Genomic DNA, 22,154 nt, shown 5'->3' on the forward strand with positions numbered 1-22,154 from the left:
ATGACTTTGTTGAAACAGGCTCATCATGGATTTTGGTTGTGTGAGCTTGTCACACTACAGGCAAAATATAGGTAATATTGTGTCTCAGTCATTTTTTTATGGTTGAGCACGTAGCAGAAGTTCTGCACTTTTATTTGACACACAGCTCTGCAAATCTGTACAACTTCTCTAAGACTGGCTTTCTAAAATAGATTTTACAGTTCATTCCCATTTTTAATAAATATCTGATAATCAGCATTTCTTTCTGATATGCTGTTGACAGATTATATTGCTTTAATTAGAAGTTGTTGTCAGTAATTCCATACAACGGTATTTTAACTTCATGCAGTATTCCTCATTCTTGACATACACTGATATTTTGCAAATCCACCCCAAAATTAAACATTTTTCAGAACAGAAATAAAGAGCTACAATCACATGTGTGTTAGGAAGCTTTCATCACTGATAACCTGCATCTATGAAGGATTCCTATCAGTCACAACTAGGCACATGCAGTGTGTAGCAGTAGGCTCCAGATTTGTTTGAAGGCACTGTACATGAGGTGCACCTCTTTAGCATCAATGTACTATTTCTTAATTAATGAAGTATATCTACGATTGTGTTACTCTACCCATCTTGTCACAGTCCTGAATTTAAGTATCAGTATTCAATGGACTATGTCACAGAGTTTAATGCCATTCCTCTGTTACTATGGAAAAGGAATTTCTGCTATGTCATCATCCCACTACCTCAAGAAGCATGTCTGATTTTTTTGTCCATAAACTCCCTGCCATTAGGTAACAAGATTATTTTCCACTCACTGTACATAGAAGTTCCCCACTCTTACCATTTGATTTAGATATCCTCAATGATCCAGTATTTTAATTTGGACAGTCAAAAAAATAATAATAAAATAAAATAAGTAGCAAACTCAATACAAAAAAAAGAGAACTGAATAAGTCAGCATTTACAATACCACAAATGTGATAATTAGGACTTAACTTTAATAAGGAAGCAGACTAAATGTGATATTAAGATTGTGTTTATAATACAATTAGACCAGATTTGCCATCCAGAATCAAGATTCAATAGCAATCTCTCCCTGTCACACTGAAATCTAACATTTTAAGTTAGGAGAGCCCTCAGATGTTTTACTGTCCAAAGCAGGCATATTCCTCTGACTCTGACACCTCACCTCTTGCAAATACGCTTGCATGGAATAATCCTACCTTTGTTACATGTTATCTAGATGTTCCATACCTACAAATGTAGGTGGTGTCAGATACCATTTATGCATAGTTAGATATGGGCTATTTAGGGCCAGCAGCTACTCACAGGGTCTTAAAATGTATAACCAATGCACACAGATAGGGGAGACAGACACACTGCTGGAAGGGGGTATAAATACACAGAGACAGTTGCCCTTTATGAGGTTAGAACTTTATGAGATTAGAACTCCTACTTATCTATTATATATACTACAGTACTACATACTTATCACATGTGTCACAAAGCTTATGTGTTCTGAGAGTGTCTGCCAGTGCTGTTAAGGTGGATGACATCAGCTGGCCCTGTAAATGAGGACAATGTGGGGGTTGACAGGGCCAGAAAATGTATAATCATTTCACATAGACAGGCAGAACAGACACAAAGCTGCAAGGGTGTACATTTACACACAGTTGCCCTTTATGAGATTAGAACCCCCTCCCTTTATAGTAGTTCATAGGTTCATAGGTTCACAGGTGTGTACTAGGCTAATGGCCCAGGAGCCTTTACAAGCCCAGCCCATAGGATTTACCCTGGCATCATGCCACACAACCTTAGTTCCCAGAGCCTGTCGAGTAGAGCCACTGGAGTGATTCCCTGAGTGAATTTTCTGTTTCCCATCCACTCACCAAGATTTCTCTTAAAGAGGGCCAGTGAGGTGCTCTGCATGACATGTATGGGAAGTCTATTCCATAGCATAGGCAGTCTCTGGGTTATGAACCTGTCCCTCCAGCATGTTCTGTTGATTGTGGTAATGAGGTTGAGGTCTCTGGAGTGTGTGGTGTGGAGGAATTGGGATTTCTTTAGATATAGCATTTCTAACAGAGCTGGGTCAGACATGGTTTTATAAGTCAAGCAGAGATCACCTCTAAGTAGACGATATGAGACAGAGAATAGTTGGAGTTTTTTGAGTCTCTCCATATAGTACAAGTGTTTAAGGCCTCGGATCCTCTTTGTGAGGTACTTTTGCAGCCTCTCCAGTTGTTGCAGGTGTCTAGTGATGTACATGCCAAATGGATTGTACTTGATGATTGGCCTAATGAGGGAAGAGTAGAGGGAGACAATGACTTCTTTCTTCCTGGATGTAAAACCCTTAATAATGAGATGTGCCACATAGAAGGACTTTCTGACCACAGTGGCAATGTTGTGGACAAAAGAGAGGTCGCTGTCAACTAGTGTTCCCAGATCTCTTATAACACCTTTTGTGTTCAGTGTACTACTATTGATGTGGTAATTCGTGGGAACTGGGTTTTTCCCAAGTGGGATGATGACACATTTTTTGCCATTGAGCTTAAGGCCATGGTTCTGACATCAGTCGTTGGTCTCAGTGAGGACTTTCTGTAGGATGTCAATATCACTTATGGAGTTAATAATAGCTACCAACTTGCAATCATCTGTGAACTGTGTCAGTCAGAGTTCCTTCATGTTGGCCTGGACTTCAGAGAAGTAGATACCAAACAGGAGAGGACACAGAACTGAACCCTGTGGGACTTCACTCATGACTGGTCGGCAGTCTGACTTGGAGTCAGCTCTTTTCACACTGTGGGTTCTATCCATGAGCCAGCTTGCAACCCATCTAGTGATATAGGAGTTGATGCCTAGCTTAGTGAACTTTTCTATGATTCCTGAGTGGGAATGGTATCAAAGGCCTTGGCCAGATCAAGGTAGGCTGTATGAACCACCTTGCCTTCATCCAAAGCTCTGGTGACTGACTCAAAGAAGTCAACCAAGATGAGCAGGCATGATCTACCCTTCACAAAACCAAACTGTGTGGGATCCTGTGTTTGGAAATTCACTATATCCATGTTTATTAGGTCCATGATGATGTGTGCCATAGATTTGCATATCAGACTTGTCAGGCTAATGGGGCAATAGTTCCCAGGGCCTGTAGTTGCTCCTTCTTTTTGGAGAGGGATGACTGTAGAAGTGCACCATTTGGTAGGGACAAAGCCTGGGGTGAGGCTGTGACTGAACAGGGCACACAGATGAGGTGCCAGTTCACTCTGTAGTTCATGTAGAACACAGCCAGTGATATTGTCAGGTCCCATAGAAGCTGTATTCGTGGCCTTGTACAGTGCTGTTTTAACCTGTACAGCAGTAATACTGGGTGCCTGGCAATCTACTCGTATTGTGATTGGTCCTTTGGGGGGACAGGGGTAAAGTTGGCACTGAATCTGTCACCCAGTATATTGGCAATATCTGTTTGCTCAGTATAGGAGGTACCATTGAGCAAATCTGGGCATTGCCGTGTTGATTCTTTATATAACTATCGAAGACCTTGTGGTTGTCTTTACTATCTGCTGCAATTCTGTTTTCATAGCTAGCTTTAGAGGATTTAATGATGGAACTCAACTTTTTGTTGAGGCTGATAAGGGAGGTTTTCCAGTCTTGGGACGTTACCTTATTTCACATCAGTTTCCTCCTTCTGTTGTAGAGTTTGTTTATGGCAGGGGACTACCAGACTGGCTTCCTTTTTTTAGAGTAGAGCATCTTGATTTTATTGGGCATGGCAAGATCCATGCATTTGTGTACATGTTCGTACAGTGCATTGGTGTATGATTCAGTGGTCATGCAACTATTCTCCATTTTCATGGGTGCCGTGAAGTTAGCCACCTCTGTTTTTAGGAGCCCAAAGTTAGACTTAGAGAAGTTTTTCATGGCGGTTACCTTTGCTCAGGGGGTTGGAGGGATCTAACCAGGGAGGAGTTGACTATTGGTGTATAGCAACAGTTGCTCATGTTAGTAAAAACCAGGTCAAGGATGTTGATACCTCTAGTGGGGGTAAGAATGAGCTGGTCCAGGGCATTGGAATTAATGAAATCAAGGAAATGGTGGGCAAGTTTATTGGTACATGAGTAGTTTTCCCAGTTAATGGAGGGGTAGTTGAAGTCACCCAATATGAGAGTGCTAGGTTGGACCCTAATATTCTCCAGGGTGCTTAGGAATGTGGAGTGTGAGTCTTAGGACATGGTTGGGGACCTATAGTAGGCTATGTCCTAAACCGCTGTCTTACCCAATGTTAACTGCACCTGAAGTATCTTGGATGAGTTATGTTGGGCTACCAGTCTGGAGGTGTGCGCATCCTTTATAAATATGGAAATACCACTGGCTTTGGAGATTCGGTCCATGTTCTGGGGCCGAAAGGTGTGGAATAAGTTATAGCCTGGTACTGCAGGGGTACTTTCTACTGCGTTGAACCAGGTCTCCATTACAGTACAAATGTCGATGTCCTCCATTTTAATGAGTGCTTCAAGTGAGTGTGTTTTGAGATTTAGACTTCTAGAATTTATACCATTTTACTAACTACTTATCACATGCACCATGGAGCTTATACATTCTGACACTGTATGCCACTGCTGTTAAGGTGGATGACATCAGCAGCTGTTGACAGGGAAGCCACTGTTGGGGAGGACGCTAGTCAGAAGGCCATAAAATGACTGACCATTGCACAGACATAGGCCTGATAGGGATGCCTGTACTGCTGTATGGGAAATATGTACATATGCACACACACACACACACACACACACACACACACACACACACACACACACACACACACACACACACACACACACACACACACACACACACACACACGCACACACACACACACACACACACACACACACACACACACACACACACACAATTGGCTGATGTGAGATTACCTACCTACTAGTACAAACTACAGCTCACAGTACTACTTGCACATGCCATCAGTTACATTTCATGTACAAGTGACTGTAGCACTACATCACTCTACATCTTTATGTGACAAAATACATATATATATATATATATATAGATAGATAAATATATATATATATATATATATATATATATATATATATATATATATATATATATACATATACCACATCCTGATAGATAAGGGTAATCATGTCTGAGGGGGATAGGGAGAGACAGATGCATATACATACCTGTCTGTATGCACAGTGATATATTTACAACTCTATAGGCATATGAGCCATCAGACATGGGCCAAAATTAGCTAAGTGTAACTTGTAGTTTACTGGCCGTTTGGGCAGTTTTTCCATCCCCTTCAAATTTCTGGTTTAAAAGCCCGTGTTTGGGCTTGCTTCTTGCCTATCAAGTAACTAGTCTAGTCCAGATACAGATGTGCTGTATCCAGGACTGTTTGTAAGCTTCTGAGCCCCCCCCCTAGCCTTTCTGTGTTGGATTGAAGCCTTCTAGCTTTTCAGTGGGAGTGGTAAGCACTAGGTAGCCTATCTACCACAGGAGGAGTGGTGTCTGGTCCAGAAATTGTAGTTTATTGGCTGTTTGTGCAGTTTTTCCATCCCTTTCAGCTTTCTGGTTTAAAACCCCATGTTTGCATGGTGCTTACACATGTTTAAGCTCTGCTTAGCGGTGCCAAGCTGAGGTAAACTATTAATGGTGCCAGAAAGTTTGCTCTTCAGTTTTTCCCTTAAATCTTGCTAGTCCTTTCTCTCTTGCACTTCAAATAGCTTAATCGCTTTTCACTTCAACAGGTTTTTGTAGCAATTATTGTAGCACACCTAATTGCCATTAGCACTAGTTGTTCTTCATGCAAATAGCTCCAGTACTTAATAGTTATGACCACCCCTCCTGGTATGATTAAATGGCAGTTCCCTGTGCTTTCTCCTATTAACCTGGTACACTTGGGCATTCTGAGGCAGTGTAGGTACTGCCTTATGTACACAGACAACCCTCTCCTCTTACCTCCCAACACTCAGACTTGTGAGAGATGCACTTATACCAAATTGAAGGCTACACATTCTCCACCTAAGACCGGACTAACCAGTCAAGAAGAGAAGATCAACACCTGCACCACACCACATGGAACACATAGCCCTCCAGAACACCCACCATCACATCTCTCACATAAAACCACAATACATACACCCACCTTCACGGAGGCTCTCAATAGAAATTTACCCAAACAGCAGATACCTCCAAGACAGAAACGCACTCGACCACCACAACACAGCACAAACCACAGGACACATAGCTCACTTGCACACTGTGCCCCTCAACCTAATCCTTAAGGCTAAACACCTTGCCCAATACACTAATCCTAGCTGACTCAATAGTGAGGAACACAGATGTCCCACTCACTAGGGTGAATAAGGAGAAGATAACAGCTGTCTATCAGGTGCCAGAATCTGACACATAACACACACACTCAGGTCACTCCACAGCAAGTACAAGTATGACTTTGTCATTGTCCATGTGGGTGTGAATGACCTGAGACACACCTCCCTGGACTATATGAAAAGAGACATAGTGGAGCTTTGAGATTATGTGGCCCAGGCAGGTATGACCCTAGCCCGAGCAGTATCCTACCATTACCCAGAATGATACCGCAGTACAAACAAAAAATGACTGACTTCAACAATTGGCTAAATTTCTGGTGTCATTCTAAGGGGATCCATATCTGTCTGCTTGGGATGACATGCCTGACAGACCTCAATGCTTTGCCAGAGATGGTCTGCATCTGTCAACCCTGGTTTCCGGGTACCGGCTAAGGCTCTTGCCACCCCTATAGTGCCTTTTTTAGGTGGTGTTGCAAAGACCAAATTACCACCATGACAACTATAAATAAAAGCTGTCTGAGGGTCATGTTGCTCAATGCTAGAAGTCTAAATCTCAACATGCAGTCACTTGAAACACACCCCAAAATGTCAAACATTGACATTTGTGCTGTAATGCAGACCTGGTTTAAAGCAGCAGAAAGCACCCCTGCGCTACCAGGCTATAACTCATTCCACACCTTTCAGCTGCAAAACATGGACCATAGCTCCCAAGGTGGTGGCGTCTAATATTCATAAAGGATATGCACACCTCCAGACTAGTAGCCCAGCATAACGCATCTGAGATACTTCAGGTACAGCTAACATTGGATAAGATGGCGATCCAGGTCATAGCCTGCTATAGGCTCCCAAACATGTCTCTAGACTCTCACTCCCTGTTCCTAAGCACCGTGGAATCTATCAAGGTTCAACCCAACACTCATACTAAGAGTCTTCAAATGCCCCTCCATCAAATGGGAAAACTACTCAAGCATCAATACACTGGCCCAGCACTTCCTGGAATTCATCATTTCCAATGCCCTGGACCAGCACTTTCTAACCCCCATTAGAGGAAACAACATCCTTGACTTGGTTATTACTAACATAAGTGACCATTGCTCTACACCAGTAGTCAATCATTCCCTGGTCAGATCCGACCAGAAACTAATCATCATGAAAATCCACATCTCACCCACACCCTCCGCAAAGGTGCCCACCTTGAAAAACTTCTTAAAAGCTGAGTTTGGGCTCCTAAAAACAGAGATGGCTAATTTCACAGAACCCGTGTCAATGGAAATAGATGCATAACTATGGAAACTATGGAATCAGACACCAATGCACTGTACAAACATGTACATAAATGCATGGAACTAGCCATACCCAACAGAATCAAGACACTCTAGACCAGAAAACTAATCTGGTGGTCCACTGCCATTAATAAACTCTACAACAGAAGGAAAAAACTGTTGCAGAAAAAGGTGAAGTTCCAAGTCTGGAAAAACTCTCTTATTAGCCTCAACAAAAAGTTGAGATCCCTCATCAAATCCTCTAAATCCAGCTATGAAGGCAGAATTGTAGCAGATACTAAAGCCTTCTATAATTATATCAAGAACCTCCATGGCAATACCAAGATTTGCTCTGAGTTACTGCACAATGGTACCTCCTATACTGAGCCAACAGATATTGCCAACATACTGGCCGACAGATTCAGTGCCAACTTTACCCCTCTCTCTCCCCTAAAGGACCAATCACAATACCGGAAGAATGTCAGGCACCCAGCATTACTGCAGGACAGGTTAAAGCTACATTGTCCAAGCCAAGAATACAGCTTCCATGGGACCCAATAATATCCCTATCTGTGTTCTACATGAACTACAAAGTGAACTGGCATCACATCTGTGTGTGGCCTATTCAGTCACAGTCACACCTTAGGATTTGTCCCTACCAAATGGTTTACTGCTACAGTCATCTCTTTCCATAATTGGGGAGCAACTACAGACCCTGGGAATTATTGCCCCATTAGCCTGATGAGTCTGATATGTTAAGCTATGGAAAGCATCAACCTGGACCTGATTAACAAACATATAGGAAACCTCCAAACCCTAGACCCCACACAATTTGGCTTTGTGAAATGGAGATCATTCCTGCTCAATCTGGTTGACTTCTTTGAGTCAGTCACCAGGGCTTTGGATGAAGGTAAGGCAGTGCATACATCCTACCTTGATCTGGCCAAGGACTTTGATACCATTCCTCACTCAGGAATTGTTGATAAACTCATCAAACTAGGCATTAACCCCTATATCACTAGATGGGTTGCAAATTGGCTCACAGATAGAACACAGTGTGAAAGTAGTAGACTTCAAGTCAGACTGCTGACCAGTCACGAATGGAGTCCCACAGAGATCAGTACTGGGTCCTCTCCTGTTCGGCATCTACTTCTCAGAAGTCCAGGCCAACACAAAGGGACTCTGGCTGACCACGTTTGCAGATGACTGTAAGTTGGGAGCCATTATTAACTCCCCAAGTGATGCAGACATCCTACAGAAAGGCCTCACGGAGAGCAATGACTGGTGTTGAAACCATGTCCTTAGGTTTAAAGCCAAACAATGTGTCATCATCCTCTTTGATAAAAACTCAGTTCCCAATAATTAGAAGATTGATGGGAGCCCACTGAACACTGAAGGCATTATAAGAGATCTGGGGACGCAGGTTGACAGCAACCTCTCCTTCGACCACCACATTGCCACTGTGGTCAGAAAGTCCTTCTATGTGGCACATCTCATTACCAAGGGTTTTGCATCCAGGAAGAAAGAGGTCATAATCTCTCTCTACTCTTCCATAATTAGACCAATCATTGAGTATAATGCCCTATTTGGCATGTACCTAAGTAGACACCTGCAACAGCTGGAGAGACCACAGAATTACCTCACAAAGTGGATCCTAGGCATTAAACACATGTTCTACATGGAGAGACTCAAAAGACTCCAGCTATTCTCTGTCTCATATCATCTACTTAGAGGTGATCTTTGCCTGAATTACAAAGCCATGTTTGACTCAGCTATGTTAGAAATGCTACATCTGAAGAAATCCCAATCCCTCTGCACCACATGCTCCAGAGGCCTCAGCCTCATTACCACAATCAACAGAACATTCTGGAGGGACAGATTCCTCACCCAGAGACTGCCCATGCTCTGAAATAGATTTCCCATACATGTCAAGCAGTGCACCTCACTGTCCCTCTTCAAGAGAAATCTTAATGAGTGGATGGGTAATAGAATGTTCACCCTGGGGATCACTCCAGTGGCTCTACTTGATAGAGGCACTGGGAACTAACATCGGGCAGCATGATGCCAGGGCACTTTTATGGGCTAGGCTTATAAAGGCTCCAGGGCCATTAGCCTAGTACACACCTATGAACATTGGTAGGAGCACACTTAGTGTGACCATCAGTACTTACAAGGTGGCCCCAGGCCAGGCCTACCTGTATTCCAGTCCAGGATTTTGTGTGCTACAGCCAATTGGCTGCTGCACCAGATTCAGCAGTCCAGCACCTCCCTGATATTATGTCCAAAGGATTCTCTGGCTGTATGCTGCACATAATATCTGAGTCATACCTAGGGTGTGTACAGATTGTAACCGACTGTACAGGGCTTTGCATTATATGTCTGGTATGTTTACGTAGCATTGTTCTTTTCTGGTACATTAGCACAAATCATTATAGACTGATGTTAGGAACTGATGACAGACAGTTGATTTACTGACTCCATCCACAGCAGGGAACCCATGCTACAGGACGATCTGTTATTCTCTGCATTGTCTACATTTGTGTGGCCACTACATGATCCTTCTCCTTATATGTGGGCCTTTATCCCACTCCTGTTCATGGCTTTTCCCATATTTCCTGCTCTAAGTAGTTGTAAGTATGCTGTGACTGGGGTACATGCTGTAACACCTCACACGGGGTTACAGACTTCTCACTTCTGACTGTACATGTTTCGCAGAATGTCCAGCATTCTCCCCTATATGTCTGCTCTGCTCCTCAGACAATTGTGTTGTTTTGGTAATATACAACTACATGGTACACACTGACTTGTTGTAGGTACTGACAAAGTTATGTGATGGCCTGTACATCCTGCTGCTACTCTGATTTGTACAACCTGCTGTTATACTAGCCACCTTCTCGGTTAGTCAGTGCATATGTAATGTCCATAGCTAGACCCCCTGTCCCTCCATTCACTCTGGCATTGTCCAGCTGTCTTGCAGTAACAAACAGTGACATATGTTATAAGTCTGTGGGACTCCTACCATAGGAGTACCTCACATGCAAAATTGCAGGTGCAGCCAGCTTTGAACCATGAACACCATCAACCATGCTAATGCACTTAGCCCACTAAGCCACACCACCCACTAGAAAGTGAAGTCTAATTCCTGACACTATCAACAGCAGACAGACATAACTTTGACCCATACATATTGAGGAAATAGGACACATTGCCAGATTGTTTGGGAAAGCCGTGGGACTGTGTGGTCTGCTGCTATGACCTTGCTAACATACTGTTACCACAGTTGTATGGGAACACAGCTGTGTTGGGGTATTGTACTCTAGCATTGACAGTCATGCATCTGTCCAATGGCCCCACTGTTTGGCATTTCCCTTGCACAGTGCAGTGGGATTTGCTGCCTTGTGACCCACTGCATATTATGGGGCAGTCATTTTTAGACAGAGAGTACCTGTTGTCCCACATAGCTGTTAGTTCTCTGCAGGTAGCCCATTAGCCCACTCTATTCCCTTGCATACATGCAGCAGGTCCATACATACACTACCATAGTCTAGTACCCCAGCAGCTGAGATAACAGTGCTTCAGGGCTGACTCTGTCTGATGCATTCAGTACACAGCCAATACATGGTAAGGTATAGATTGTGTGGTGTAGCTGGCATCCTTTTTCCTATGTATGTGAGTTGGAGTGAGGTGTCAGTCCCTAGGACCCTAGGTTGTCAGTGCATGTGCTCTGTGTTGCTTCTTTACCAGGGCCAGGGCATACTGGGCTTGCCTGCGCCTGCCTACAGTGTCAGGCTCAGGCGGTTTCTCTTCCAGGTTCCCCTGTGGGTGTGGCTGTGGGGACCTTGGTATTGGTGGAGGCTATATGTCCCTTCCCTGTGATTATCCTGCCACAGCTGTTTTTGCAGGATCATATTGTGTAGCATGGCACATACTGTGAACATTTGTGAACATGTGGCTGGAAAGTACTGCAGTGCTCCACCAGATATATTGAGGCAGCGGAACTGTAACTTGAGCAACCCAAACACATGCTTTATGATGTTACTAGTTTGTGTGTGTGCCTCATTATGGCATTCTTTGGTAGGTGTGTGTGCATTTCTGATGGGTGCTATCATCCACGGTTCCATTGCATAGCCATCATCCCCCAGTAGATGACAGTACAGGATGTCCTTCCGGCAAACATCTGGTACAGCTTTGATGTGTGCCAGATATCGGAGTTATGATAACTGCCAGCACACAAACTCATGATAATGCCCTGGGCATTGCACATGCCCACCTGGCAATTGATGTAGTGACACCCCTTGCAGTTGCCATAGACTCTACCCTCCTCACTGGGCAGTACTTTGATATGTATGTGAGTGCAGTCTATGGCACTCAGTACCTCAGTGTAGTGTGCTATATGGTGGAAAAGATGCATACTACTGGCCCTCTCCTCAGGGGTGCAGGGTAAATAAATGTGCTCACTGGCATATGTTTGCATAACATCCAGAAACTGGTGGAGTACCCTGGATGAAGATGCCTTTGAGACCCCCATCATGCCCCCAGTTGGTCTTTGAAAGGTACTTGTAGCTAGTATTCTAAGGGCTACACATACCTTTGTTTCCACTGGGATGGGTTCCCCTCTGTTTGCTCTGGGTCTGAGTTGAGGGCGGCAAAGCTTGGTGAGTTCTTGTAGTATGTTCCTGTCCACTCTGTAGTGCTCTACAATCTCCACCTCATGGAGGTCCTGGAAGATTACCCTGGGCTTGAACACTCTTCTCCTTCTCAGTCTGGGCCTATTGTCAGCACCAGTATCAGTACTGACCTCACCTCTAGCACATACAGATGTAGTGGAGCAGTAGCAGCCCCAAGCATTTTGTATGTTAGTTAAAATTCCAAAGTCTGTACTCCAATGGTGCAGATTATGGGTAAGAAATTATATTGTAGGGTGTATGCATACTTTATAGTGATGTGCTGCAGATGCAGCCTATGTGACTGGCTGACTATGATGCATTCCACCTGCCAGGTATATCACTGAGGGGTTTGAATGGCCCGCTATTAATGGAATAGGGATTATCAGTCATTTATATATGATTGGCTTTCCCAGGCTATTTCCTTTTTGTTTTGTATTTTTTTAAATGTCTTCCCTGCTAAGCATTGCAGCACAGCATACAAACCCATGCCTCGAGTATAAACACTGCTCAGCAGGCTGGACACACCCCTATACAAGGGCATGCTCAGCAAAGCTAAATGAGCTAAAACACATGCCCCATAGCTAAATAAAGCTTAGTAGCACTAGACACACACACACACCCTTGCTTAGGTGAGCTTAGCAGTGTGCAAACGGGGGCTGATCAGCTCCAATTTGCTTAAACATATTGTGACACACCACCTTTTGATGTCAGCTACCTGCTCTACTGACATCAACATGGTTCTGGGGATACACAGGTTTAACTGCGGAAATAGTGGCTCATTCTTGCTATTCAGTAAGACCAGCTCATTTTCATACAGATCCTTGCACATAAACTGGATACTTCACTATTCCAGGGCCTGCCACCTTAGCAACCACTGAAATCTATCATTGTACATACTGCATGCAGGGCCCTATAATGCATTATTCTCACATATGTCTTATTTTTAGTTTTTAGGCTTAATGGCTAAGGTGTTTGCCTTACAAACACAAGGTGCAGGGTTTGAGTCTCACAAGGGATAATTGGCTAGGCTTAAAATGGCTCGCAAGGGCAGTTATCTTAGTACTAGGCTATGAACCTATGAACCTATAATATATTTTTTTGCATAATGGCATATTTGTGCATTGCTGCATGATGCGCAAAAGTCATATGGGTATTAAAAATATTATTTTATATTATTTTGCATTAGTTTTTGTACTCACAGGGCATAGTTTTGCACATATCTGTGCCTACCATGACATTTGTGACCTTCTAATTGGGCTTTTTCTGCCTCTGTTCAATTTTTACATTTTTGTACACAGTTATTTTCCATGTACGTTTTTGATACCAACACAGGTTCTGCACAGATACCTAGCTGCTTCTTGGATTGCAAAACACCCTCATTTGCATGGATTTCATCTGCTTATGAGGTGATTTGCATGCCACAGACACTTCCATGTCCGCATGCTCGTGCACGCTTCTCTGCTCTGTTTACTAGATCGCACAGCTGCCGTTTCAGTGTAAGATCCATGCCACTATGCCTACATAGAAAATCCATCCGTGCAGGCTTTATTGAATTCCCCCATCTAAGTGAACAAAAACAGACAGCTTTAACATAAACAGTATTATAAATATAGAACACTATCAGATTTTATTACAATCATTGGTCTACCTTATGAAATATTAAATTAAGACACCATACATGTATCAACAGATGCACCTTCACAGACAGATACTCCTACACACAGACACACACACACACACACACACACACACACACACACACACACGCAAACACGCACACACGCACACACGCACACACACACACACACACACACACACACACACACACACACACACACACACACACACACACACACACACACACACACACACACACACACACACACACACACACACACACACACACACACCTACAACTGAAGTACTTACTTTTTGTTATAAGATGCTGGTCTATGACATGGAATGGTGTATTATTTAATGAAAGCAAAGTACTCTGAATGTTTTAAACCAAAAAGAAAGAGGCTACTGGTTCCCTATACGGTTTTCATAAACAGGGTAGCTTTCTACAAGAGAACAGAAAGTACACTGTGTTGAGGAGCAGTGGATATATTGCAAGTATACCACTGTAAAATGATATAGACAGAGTACAGATGTAATTTTTGATGTTATTATAATAATAAATAACAAAAGGGATCCCAAGTAACATTTTTATTCATTTGTTAATGAGGCATGTGCACTTCAGGGCTAACCTAAAAGAATTATCTGGTTAAATGACATGTTCAGAGTAAAAAATTTGAAAATAGAAGTAGACAGAATCAAACCTTGTACCCTTGACTACAGGAACAGCTTGGTGCTTTGATCCTCTGCATTAACAAGACAGATTCAAACATAGCAGATTGTGGAAGAAGAGGTATAAATGCTAAATGTGATGAAGACTCATTGCTTACAAAAGTTAAAAGTAAGTTTTGAGATACACCTACACCATATTTGGATGACATTTTGTTTGTGTTAGAACTTGATAGAATTACTATGAGAGTTTTACACTTTTACACATCAAGCTCCAATGTATGGGAGAAAAGGTGTAAGGGAAGGTTAATTAAGCCAGAAATGTCTCAGATGAAGAGAAAAGTTAGATCAAATGAGGAATACTTAAATTTCGCACAAGAGAATATGGTTTGATTGGAATCTCTCCCGTCATACTCTGCCCACCACCAAAATTTTGTATGATTGATGATGGAAATGGTTTAAAAGTAAAGACAGGCATTTTTTAAATGTTGTTCGGTAAAGGTAACAACAGTCAAGCCTCCCTTTCTCAATGACTAATGATCTTCATTCTCAAAATGCCTGACCTTTCATATTGTTGGTCCTTCCTTTGTAGTACAACAAAGATCTTGGACTTGGCTTGGAAGGTGAGCAATTGTGAAAGTTAACCTGAAGGGTTGCCTGCAGAAGACATGTCCTCTGATAGCAAAGGACCCTTTGAGGTATTAACTAACTTGTTTCCACTGTACTCCACAGAGACCCAATAATTTGAGCCCAATCTACTGAAGAGGCTAAAATCTCCAAAGTCTATTATCTACCCTGGAATTGTGCAACCTTTGAGTTTTTTATAACAAATAAGAGGATAAAGGGTTGAAGAACCTTGCATGGGGGTGTGGGAGACTTGTTCCCTTCCCACATAAAATAGCTGTATAGTTTCAAACTGGTTCATAAGCTAAGATAGCAACCATTCTCAGAATAAAGTTTTTCTTAAATAGCATACCTTTTTGACTTGAAAAGAGCAGCAGTAGGCTAGCAGTGGAGATGATGTCGAGCGCCACAATAACCATGACCTAAATGTGGCAATAGGCCAAATTTATGAAGTCAGAGTTTTCCTAAATAGTTTCTGGGGCAAGTGAACAGCTAGCTGGCATTTTTTGTGGATTGATTTAGAAATTAATAACTGTACTGTATTTGTGGTCTGACCTGAAGTACTTTTAGTGCTCATTGTGTAGCATAAATTGTTATAGCTGCTTGCTACAAATGTAGCAAGTAGTCTGCTACAGTTTTTTCTCCTTTATGGTCTGAACTAAAATGCCTTACCATATACCTGTAGTAGCAAGTAGTTTGCTTCATTTACAATGAAATGGAAGGAGTTTTTTTTTAATAGCTAGCTACACCTCTTGTTGTGCATAACTTTATCCTTTGAACTATACTGCCAGACAGAGATGATTCTGTTCAAATCCACCAAATGGAGAATTTTGATTTGAACTTATTTTTGAGTTTTTACCCCTACTGGCCTTGGTCATTAGGGTTCAAAATACTGTCTACTACTTGCATTTCTTCCTTATGTGGGCTGGCAACCTAAGCATTGGAACACTAACAGGCTTCCTGTTGTGATGCTAACCAAACTCCCTCAAATATGTAGACTTTCACACATGCATTTATGATCAGTGTCTATATTTAGTAGTTAAACAGAGTTCAGGTTACTTCTAGCCAGTGTTTGGCCTGACAAAACTAATGTCAAGCCTACGAAGACTATAGAATATTTGTGTCTCTGCCTATATTCCCTGTGGCAGCCATGCTGGCATTTTACCCTGAGTCACCAGCATTCAAATATACTGCCTTATCAATGATAAGCCAGTATAGATGATCCTCCTGTGTTTAAGTTTGATTACTGGGGTAGTGCACTGATCTCAATGGACTAGTTGCAACTACAGCCCAGATGAATTAAATCACAATTTTCAGAGTGATACATTGAAAGAAAGTACAAATAATAATCAAGACTATTAGGATATATTAACAGTTTTGAAACAATGGAATGAGCTCCAGATGTAATCACTATGCCCACACTGGAACACACTCCAGATGTTATAGCTGCAATGACAATAAAATATTCACAATAATAAAAAAGATGCAATGAGAGAAAGTACACCAAATAATCCAGAAAATAAGATATAACAGTGTAGAAACAATGGAATAAGCTCCACATATAAGATCCAAATGAAATATAATATGCTAAGAACTTATGTAAATCTTAACAGGGATAATAACAGGAAGTGGAGAAAAAGAGATCAAAAATATGATTAAAAAAGTGAAGGAAAAGGGGGAAGAAGAAATAACCTTATACTTTCTACAGTATTAGATTGAATTACCTGATGTAATGATAGAAGATGCAGGAGCAGATAGGAGTCCTTGAGGTTTAAATGATCTGGCCTGACTGAGGGCATCAACACTCAGCTTGGTTGTACAGGAATTTCATGAGTTAAAGCTTAAATATGGTGCAAGGAGGAAGGTCATTCAGAGGGACTGGAAGAGATTCCCAGAGTTTTTTTCAAAGCGTGGAGAATGCATGATTAGAGCATTGAAGTTCGGATAATAGAGTCAGTAAATTGGGAGCAGATTGTGAAAGACTTGTGAGATTGTATGAGGATGTTTTTTGAGGCAAGAGCTCTGCTCTCTGTTTCATTGGAAGGCATTTGGTTTTAGAAATTGTGAGGCTGTGAGGTAAGGTTCTTGTAATGAAGAAACATTTGTAGGGTATTTTTAAAAGATTGCAGCAATTATGGGTAGCCCATATTCTAGTTGGTCTAGCAGTTACCTATTGCAGCTCTCTTTTCAGTGTGATATTGAATGCCATGAGCTTGGGCAGCCACGGTGGTGCAGTGGTTAGTGTTGCCACCTCACAGCAAGAGGTTCTATGGTTCAATCGTCAGCTGGGGTGCCTTCTGTGTGGAGTTTGCATGCCCACCCTGTGGTCATGTGGGTTTCCTCTGGGTGCTCCAGTTTCATCCCAAAGACATGCTGTAGGTGGATTGGACACTCTAAACTGGCCCTAGGTGTGAGTGCGTGCATGTGTGTGCCTTCTGTGGAAGGTTGGGCACCAGGCTGGCAACTCAACACTGTAAAACTGCATTTCCAATCATGAGCGGACAGGTGATCCACCTAACCTAACCGGGAAAAGATGAAAGAAGAAGAAGATTGAATGTTATGAGCTTGCTCAGTTTTTGAAATGTCACAGAAGTCTTTTAATGTGTGGAAAGAAGTTTTCCTGAATAAGAAGAAGAGTTTGGGTAAAGTTGGATGCTGCCTTACTGGGTTCTTGCAAAGGGAATAGGGGGTTTCATTCAAAGCAATACTGTCAGTGTTTTTGGCGTGAATGTTAGGAGACTTGTGGCTGGTTTAAGAGAGTAGATGTTAACTGTAAGTGTAATGGATCAGTGGACACTAAATGCTGATGGATGAAAATTTTGACTGGAGATAGTTATTGAGATGACAAGGTCAAGAATGGAGTGGTTAGTGGAGTGTGTGTTTGGTCAAGCAGGACATGCAGTTAGTTTGAAGAAGATGAAGACAGTCAGGTTCTCAGAAATGTCATTTGAGTGACATCTTAGGAAGTTAATATTGAAGTCTTCTAAAATGATTAAGTTGCCTTTTTTTGAGTAGCTCTCTTAATATTATATGCGAGTGTTTTGAATTTGGTAAGTGAGCTTGGGTTTGGTAAACAGGCACATGCTATAAGGGGAGGTGTTTTTTTTTTTTTTTTTTGGAAGAGAATGAGTAACCAGTTCACAATGTTCACAGGTACATACTAGTCAATTAGACCAAAGACCATTAGAAACTCAACCAAACCCCACATATGAAATTTCCTTCTAGCCACTAAGAGTGCATGATAAGCTAGATCACAGGAGAATCCAAAGTTCCCCAGGCAGTTATTTAGGTTTAATTTAATGGTGACAAGGGTGCTACCTAGGGATGCCACCAGTCAGGACATTTTTCTGATAATCAGGAAATCAAGGCTTCTGTCAAGAACTCTGGAAATCACGAACTCTGTCAAGAAATCCAGGTATGGTGAGTATTTGAAAGGTATTTTGAATTATTCTGAAAGCAAATTTCTTTTTTTTAAGATTTTATTACATTTCAAAGAAACATGAAATAAATTACAAAAATCCAATAATTAATTGTAATGAAAAACAAGAAACAACATTGAAAAAAAACTATATACTGCGTCCATAACAAATATTGATATTAAATGACAGCACTGATACTTTTTTAATAAATCTAAGTTTTTGCCAAGATAATTTCTTATGAGTAACATTTATAGTTCTATTAATTCCTTATTACATACTGTTGTTGCTAGACAAGTAAACTCTGAAAAAAAGAGGAAACATTTACTCTTCCAATTTATTGTAATACCTTTCTGGCAATAGTCAATATAGACTATAGGAGAGGCACTTGGGGTTTAGGAATAGGACTTGGAATAGGAACACTGAATAAAATCAAAGAATCTGTTATGTTACATTTATCCGACCACAAAGCCTTAGTAAGGTTTCTGAATTCTTCCCAGAATGGGACAACCATTTGACATTTCAGAATCACATCTTCCCAGTCTGAATTCAAATTACTATTACATCTCCAGATTCTTGTCTTTTCTTTTTTATAAAAAAGTGCCATTTTACATGGAGTTAAAAGCTTCTGTGTAAAAACTTCCAAGTAAAAAATCTTCAATAAATAGGTGATGTGGTGTTGCTTACAGACTGCAAATATAACTTTTTATTAATCTCTGAAAATGTTTCTTTGCTTATTTTTGTAGAATAATCCAAATGAGACTCACCAAAACCCATAAGTTCAGATCTTAATATTCTATAAATTATTGATAAATAGGATTTATTTTTATATTTAACAGCATTAATCATGATCAATATTTGGGAATCCAATACTATTTTCTTCCCAAATTTTAACATGCCAACCATATAATATTCTTGCCTTTTGAGGATGCCACAGAAGTCTTGATAATATAGAATTCAAACTTGTTATAGTTTTATTAGGAGGTGGTATGAGTAGTGACTGAGCAAGATGCAATATCTTTGGTAATATTATCATTTTTATTAATATAAGCCTATCTTCCATTGGGAAAAAAATTATTCCAGCTTCCAACTAGCTTTGAAATGTCATTAGTTAAACTATTATAGTTTACTGATACTGGTTCTTTCCATGTAGTTTTTATATTCACTCCTAAATATTTCAGTAGCTTGTTTTCGCAATTAAATTATCTGCACTTGTTTTAAGTGGATGTAGCTTTTTTATTTATTAACATAACTTCTGTTTTGTTATGATTCAATTTTAATCCAGAAATTTTCCCAAAGCATTTTATTGATTTAATAATATTTTCTAATGAAGATTCAATATTATTGGAGTTACAAAATATCATCTGTAAATAACTGAATTTTAGAATTATAATTATCATTAACAGAAACAACTTTAATTTCATTATTCTTTCTAATATACTTGGCAAAGGGTTCTATTGCTAAGGCAAACAATAGTGGAGATAGTGGACATGCATGTTTTGTTCCTTTTAATATTTTAAAAGAACTAGAAAGAAAATATGCAATTTTTAACAAAAGAAAATGTATCATTATATAATTTCATTACTATTTCTAAAAACCTTGAGGAAATATTATTTTCTTTAAGTACTTTTTTGCAAATATAGCGAGTTTATCAAATCAAAAGCTTTATCAATGTCCAAATTTAGTATTAATAGTTCTTTTTTATTTTTATTGGCACAATCTATTAGAGATAAAAGTGTGATAATGTTATTGTGTAATCTTTTCTCTAACATAAAGCCAATTTGATCCTCATTAATCAAGTTTATTATTATATTCTTTAATCTTTCAGTCAAAAAGAGAACTAATTTTATAATCAACATTTAATAGTGTAATACAACAATATGAAGTACATATAGTGGGATCTTTTTCCTGTTTTAAAATAGGGGAAATTAATGAGTATTTCCATGAAGGTGGAATATTTAATGAACTTCAAATATCATCAAATGCATTTATTAAAACTTTCAAGATATTATCTGGGATTGTTTTATATAATTCTGAAATTAAACCATCTAATCCAGGAGATTTATTATTTTTCAGACTTTTTATTTGATATTTTAGTTCTTTAAGAGTAATGGAGTTATCTAACTTATCATTTTGTTCTTTCAATACTTTTTGTTTTATATTTTTCTTTAAGAACCTATCAGTTATGTCACAATTATTTAGATTTAGAACTGTGTTATTGATTTCTTCATAATGTTTCCTAAAGGCTTCTAGAATGTCTTTCAAGTCTGTTACTTTTTTAAGTTTATTATTCACTTGATATGTAATTTCTTTAATGTGATTTTATGGTATTTAATGTCTTTGATCTCATTGCTAGTCTATGTGCATTTTAGGACTTGCAGTATAGGTTTGTAACTTAAGTTTCTCCATATGTATTGCAACTTTATGACTTAGTATTTCAATGCATTTTTGATTCAGTGTTCTTAGTTCTGCAATTGTATTTCTATCAGAAGGCTTTAACTTTAATTTTAAGCTACTGATTTTTGTTTGAAGCACCTTTAATTCATTATTCCATTGCTTTTTTATTAAATACCAACTCTTTATTCTACCATAAATGTATGCCTTTAATGTGTCCCATAGAATAACATCAGAGACTTCACCTTTGTTATAAGTATCCATAAAGATTTTTAATTAATTTAAAAATCATTCTCTGAACCCATTAATTTTAACTATATATGGTAGTATTCTTTGCCAAAATACTAATTAACTGAGTTTTAGATTAAGTTTAAAATTAATGGCATTGTGATCAGACAAAGGACAAGATGTTGTTAATACTTCTACTTTTGACTATAGCTCATTATTTACAAAGACTTTATCTGTATTTGTTTGAGTGCCAAATCTATATGAATAATGAGTATAATTTAAGGAATTTGACAATTTTAACTTTTGAATATTTCTAAAATTCATCATGTTCATATAATTGCTTAGTTGTTTAGCAGTAGTGGTTACTTTAAGTTTCTTATCATTGGTGGTATATTTTTCTGACAATATACAATTAAAGTCACCAGCCATTAGAATTCCACCTTTTGCATGTAGAGCTATAAGGTCCAAATATTTTTTTCCTACTTTTGAACCCATTACAGGAATCCAATAGATATTAATAAAATTATACATTTTCTTATCTATTTCAAGCTCAACTAAACCCATCATACCATTTTTCCCAGTAGAAAAATCAACCACTTTAGGTGCAGATAAAGCCTTCTTCCAAAGTATTATGTTACCTCTCCTTTTAACATTACAGTGTGAGTCCACCAGTATTGAATGCTGCTTGCATGTCAGTTTGTCAATATCTTTCTTTATTCGGTGTGTTTCCTATGAAAAGACTATATAAGCTTTGTTTATTTTAAGGTACTTAAGCAAACTGCCTCTCTTCATTGGATCATTTAACCCATTTATATTTAATTAGATACACTTATATATTGTCATTTCTAAATTTGAGAGAGTCTAGCAAATGTAGACAGTAATTCTCATATATTTGGCAGTATTTAAGTTTAGCATATTTTGTTATGGACATAA

Source organism: Protopterus annectens, chromosome 5.part0 (genome assembly GCF_019279795.1).
Source record: "Protopterus annectens isolate FY-2018-M chromosome 5.part0, PAN1.0, whole genome shotgun sequence".
Lineage (NCBI taxonomy): Eukaryota > Metazoa > Chordata > Ceratodontiformes > Protopteridae > Protopterus > Protopterus annectens.